The sequence below is a fragment of the Triticum urartu genome, chromosome 3 (genome assembly GCF_003073215.2).
Source record: "Triticum urartu cultivar G1812 chromosome 3, Tu2.1, whole genome shotgun sequence".
Classification (NCBI taxonomy): Eukaryota; Viridiplantae; Streptophyta; class Magnoliopsida; order Poales; family Poaceae; genus Triticum; species Triticum urartu.
This window is the reverse complement of record NC_053024.1, coordinates 694225041-694231040: the sequence shown is the minus strand read 5'-3', so window position 1 is coordinate 694231040 and position 6000 is coordinate 694225041.

Here is a 6000-nt window from a genome sequence, read left to right as displayed (position 1 = left end):
ATAGTATTTCCCTGTCTGTTTCCTGATTTATCCATGAAAATAAAAGTTCTCCAAATGCCCTGAAAATGGAATATGATTTTTTTCTAGAATTTTTGAGAATATCTGGCACTGAGAACACATCAGGAGGGGCAAGCACCTGGCCACGAGGGTGGAGGGCGCGCCCTACCCCCCAGGGCGTGCCCCCTGCCTCATGGGCCCACGGTGGCCCTCCTCCACTTATTCTTGCACCCATACACTCTTTCCTCCCACAAACACCAATATCCAGCTCAAGCACGAGTTCTAGCTCATTTTGCTGCGATTTTCGATCTCCTTTCTCAAAGCACCTCTCACAAAACTGCTTGGGGAGATTGTTCCTTGATATGTGACTCCTCCATTTTTCCAATTAGTTTTTGTTATAGTGCTTTATTCATTGCAAATTTGTGCTGCCTAGGTGACCATGTTCGTGAGCTTGCATGTCAAATTTATATGGTTCCAAGTAGTTCTAATGCATGTGCTACGTCTTGAGCTTGCGTTGGATTTCCCCGAAAAGGAAGGGATGATGCAGCAGAGTAGCGTACGTATTTCCCTCAGTTTTTGAGAACCAAGGTATCAATCCAGTAGGAGGCCATGCTCAAGTCCCTCGTACCTGCATAAAACAATAGCTACTCGCAACCAACGCGATTAGCGGTTGTCAATCCCTTCACGGTCACTTACGAGAGTGAGATCTGATAGATATAATATTTTTGGTATTTTTGGTATAAAGATGCAAAGTAAAAGCAAAGTAAAAAGCAAAGCAATATTAAAGTGATGGAGATTGATATGATGAGAATAGACCCGGGGGCCATAGGTTTCACTAGTGGCTTCTCTCAAGAGCATAAGTATTCTACGGTAGGTGAACAAATTACTGTTGAGCAATTGACAGAATTAGGCATAGTTATGAGAATATCTAGGCATGATCATGTATATAGGCATCACGTCCGTGACAAGTAGACCGAAACGATTCTGCATCTACTACTATTACTCCACTCATCGACCGCTATCCAGCATGCATCTAGAGTATTAAGTTAAAAACAGAGTAATGCCTTAAGCAAGATGACATGATGTAGAGAGATAAATTCATGCAATATGAAATAAGCCACATCTTGTTATCCTCGATGGCAACGATGCAATACGTGCCTTGCTACCCCTTCTGTCACTGGGAAAGGACACCGCAAGATCGAACCCAAAGCTAAGCACTTCTCCCATGGCAAGAACTACCAATCTAGTTGGCCAAACCAAACGGATAATTCGAAGAGACTTGCAAAGATAACCAATCATACATAAAAGAATTCAGAGAAGATTCAAATATTATTCATAGATAGACTTGATCATAAACCCACAATTCATCGATCTCAACAAGCAGACCGCAAAAAGAAGATTACATCGAATAGATCTCCACAAGAGAGGGGGAGAACTTTGTATTGAGATTCAAAGAGAGAGAAGAAGCCATCTAGCTACTAACTATGGACCCGAAGGTCTGAGGTAAACTACTCACACTTCATCGGAGGGGCTATGATGATGTAGAAGCCCTCCGTGATGACGGCCCTCTTCCGGCGGAGCTCCGGAACAGGCCCCAAGATGGGATCTCATGGATACAGAAAGTTGCGGCGGTGGAATTAGGTTTTTGTCTCCTGTTCTGATCGTTTGGGGGTACGTAGGTATATATAGGAGGAAGGAGTACGTCGGTGTAACACCGAGGGGCCCACGAGGCAGGGGGCGCGCCCTAGGGGGCGTGCCCCCCACCCTTGTGACCTCCTCTTTGACTCCTTGGAGTAGGGTCCAAGTCTCCTGGATCACGTTCGGTGAGAAAATCATGTTCCCGGAGATTTTATTCCGTTTGGACTCCGTTTGATATTCTGTTTCTCCGAAACACTGAAATAGGCAAAAAACAGCAATTCTGGGCTGGGCCTCCGGTTAATAGGTTAGTCCCAAAAATAATATAAAATTGGAAAATAAAGCCCAATATAGTCCAAAAATAGTAGATAATATAGCATGGAGCAATCAAAAATTATAGATACGTTGGAGACGTATCAGGCATCCCCAAGCTTAATTCATGCTCGTCCTCGAGTAGGTAAATGATAAAAAAATAATTTTTGATGCGGAGTGCTACTTGGCATAATTTCAATGCAAATCTTCTTAATTGTGGTATGAATATTCAGATTAGAAAGATTCAAGACAAAAGTTTATATTGACATAAAAATAATAATACTTCAAGCATACTAACAAAGCAATTATGTCTTCTCAAAATAACATGGCCAAAGGAAGTTATCCCTAAAAAATCATATAGTCTGGCTATGCTCTATCTTCACCACACAAAATATTTAAATCATGCATAACCCCGATGACAAGCCAAGCAATTGTTCCATACTCTAACTTTTTCAAAACTTTTTCAATCTTCACGCAATACATGAGCGTGAGCCATGGACATAGCACTATAGGTGGAATAGAATGGTGGTTGTGGAGAAGGCAAAAAGGAGAAGATAGTCTCACATCAACTAGGCGTATCAACGGGCCATGGAGATGCCCATCAATAGATATCAATGTGAGTGAGTAGGGATTGCCATGCAACGGATGCACTAGAGCTATAAGTATATGAAAGCTCAAAAAAACTAAGTGGGTGTGCATCCAACTTGCTTGCTCATGAAGACCTAGGGCAAAGTATTACGCACATGCTCCTAGGGGGATAGATTGATAGGAAAAGACCATCGCTCGTCCCCGACCGCCACTCATAAGGAAGACAATCAATAAATAAATCATGCTCCGACTTCATCACATAACGGTTCACCATACGTGCATGCTACGGAAATCACAAACTTCAACACAAGTATTCTTTAAATTCACAACTACTCAACTAGCATGACTTTAATATTATCACCTCCATATCTCAAAACAAATATCATGCTTCAATCTTTTCTTAGTATTCAACACACTCAAAAGAAAGTTTCACAAATCTTGAATACCAAGCATATTATTATTAAGCAAATTACCATGCTATTAAGACTCTCAAAATAATTTAAGTGAAGCATGAGAGATCAATAGTTTCTTTAAAACAAATCCACCACCGTGCTCTAAAAGATCTAAGTGAAGCACATAGAGAAAAATTATAACGCTCAAAAGATATAAGTGAAGCATATAGAGCAAAACTACTTAGCTCAAAAGATATAAGTGAAGCACATAGAGTATTCGATCAAATTTTAATTCATGTATGGCTCTCTCAAAAGGTGTGTACAGCAAGGATGATTGTGGCATACTAACAAACAAAGACACACATAATACAATACGCTCCAAGCAAAACACATATCATGTTGGTGAATAAAAATATAGCTCCAAGTAAATTACCGATTGAAGTGGACGAAAGAGGGGATGCCTTCCGGGGCATCCCCAAGCTTTGAATTTTCGGTGTCCTTGGATTATCTTGGGGGTGCCATGGGCATCCCCAAGCTTAGGCTCTTTCCACTCCTTGTTCCATAATCTATCACAAGAGTTCACCCAAAACTTGAAAACTTCACAACACAAAACTCAAAATAGAAAACTCGTGATCTCCGTTAGCGAAAGAAAACAAAACACCACTTCAAGGTACTGTAATGAACTCATTCTTTATTTATATTGGTATTAAACCTACTGTATTCCAACTTCTCTATGGATTATAAACTATTTTACTAGCCATAGATTCATCAAAATAAGCAAACAACACACGAAAAACAGAATCTGTCAAAAACAGAACAGTCTGTAGTAATCTGTAGCTACCGCAAGATCTGGAACCCCAAAAATTCTAAAATAAATTGATGGACGTGAGGAATTTATCTATTAATCATCTGAAAAAAGAATTAACTAAATAGCACTCTCCAAATAAAAATTACAGCAGTTCTCGTGAGCGCTAAAGTTTCTGTATTTTACAGCAAGTTCAACAAGACTTTCCCCAAGTCTTCCCAACGGTTCTAGTTGGCACAAACAATAATTAAACACAAAAAACACAACCAAAACAGAGGCTAGATAATTTATTTATTGAATAACAGCGAGGAAAAATATTGGGTTGTCTCCCAACAAGCGCTTTTCTTTAAAGCCTTATAGCTAGGCATAATATTTCAATGATGCTCACATGAAAGACAAGAATTGAAGCACAAAGAGAGCATCATAAAACACGTGACAAACATATCTAAGTATAACATACTTCCTATGCATAGGCATATTATAGGCAAACAAATTATCATCGCAAGAAAAAACTAGCATATGCAAGGAAGTGGAAAGAAACAATAGCAATCTCAACATAACGAGAGGTAATTTAGTAACATGAAAATTTCTACCACCATATTTTCCTCTCTCGTAATAATTACATGTAGGATCATAAGAAAATTCAAAAAAATATCTATCACATAAAATATTTTCACACGATCCACATGCATGCAAAGTTGGCACTCTTCCAAAATAGTGGGATTGACATTAACTAAAGTCATGACCTCTTCAAACCCACTTTTATCAAAAACTTCATAAGATTGAACATTATCCAAATATGTGGGATCTAAAGTTGACACTCTGCCAAACCCACTTTCAGTATTATTGCGAACACTATTATCAATCTCATAATCATCATGGGGAGTAAATAAATTTTCAAGATCAAAAGAAGAATCACCCCAATCATGATCATTGCAACAAGTAGAGGACATAGCAAAACTAGCATCCCCAAGCTTAGGGTTTTGCATATTATTAGCACAATTTGCATAAATAGAATTTATAATAAAAATCATTGCAATCATGCTTTTTATTCAAAGATCTATCGTGAATTGCATCATAAAGTAATTCATCACACTTTTTAGATTCACGAATTTCAGGCAAAACCTCAGAAAGATAATCTAGTGCACAGAACTCACTAGCAATTGGTTCATCATAATTGGATCTCTTAAAAAGATTAGCAAGTGGATGAGGATCCATAGGTCTTAGGTTCTCTGTTTAGTAATAAATAAACAACTATTCCAACCATACGAGCAAACAAGAACGGGCAAAAGAGGAAAAGGCAAACGGAGAAAGAGAAGGAGAAGGAGATTGAGAAAGAGAGGGCGAATAAAACGGCAAGGGCGAAGTGGGGGAGAGGAAAACGAGAGGCAAATGGCAACTAATGTAATGAGAGAGATAGGGATTATGATGGGTACTTGGTATGTTGACTTTTTGCGTAGATTCCCCGGCAACGGCGCCAGAAATCCTACTTGCTACGTCTTGAGCTTGCGTTGGATTTCCCCGAAGAGGAAGGGATGATGCAGCAGAGTAGCGTAAGTAGTTCCCTCAGTTTTTGAGAACCAAGGTATCAATCCAGTAGGAGGCCACGCTCAAGTCCCTCGTACCTGCACAAAACGATAGCTACTCGCAACCAACGTGATTACGGGTTGTCAATCCCTTCACGGTCACTTACGAGAGTGATATCTGATAGATATAATATTTTTGGTATTTTTGGTATAATGATGCAAAGTAAAAAAAGTAAAGGCAAAGTAAAAAGTAAAAGCAAAGTAAAAAAGCAAAGCAATATTAAAGTGATGGAGATTGATATGATGAGAATAGACCCGGGGGCCATAGGTTTCACTAGTGGCTTCTCTCAAGAGCATAAGTATTCTACGGTGGGTGAACAAATTACTGTTGAGCAATTGACAGAATTAAGCATAGTTATGAGAATATCTAGGCATGATCATGTATATAGGCATCACGTCCGTGAAAAATAGACCGAAATGATTCTGCATCTACTACTATTACTCCACTCATCGACCGCTATCCAGCATGCATCTAGAGTATTAAGTTAAAAACAGAGTAACACCTTAAGCAAGATGACATGATGTAGAGAGATAAATTCATGCAATATGAAATAAACCCCATCTTGTTATCCTCGATGGCAACGATGCAATACGTGCCTTGCTGCCCCTTCTGTCACTGGGAAAGGACACCGCAAGATCGAACCCAAAGCTAAGCACTTCTCCCATGGCAAGAACTACCAATCTA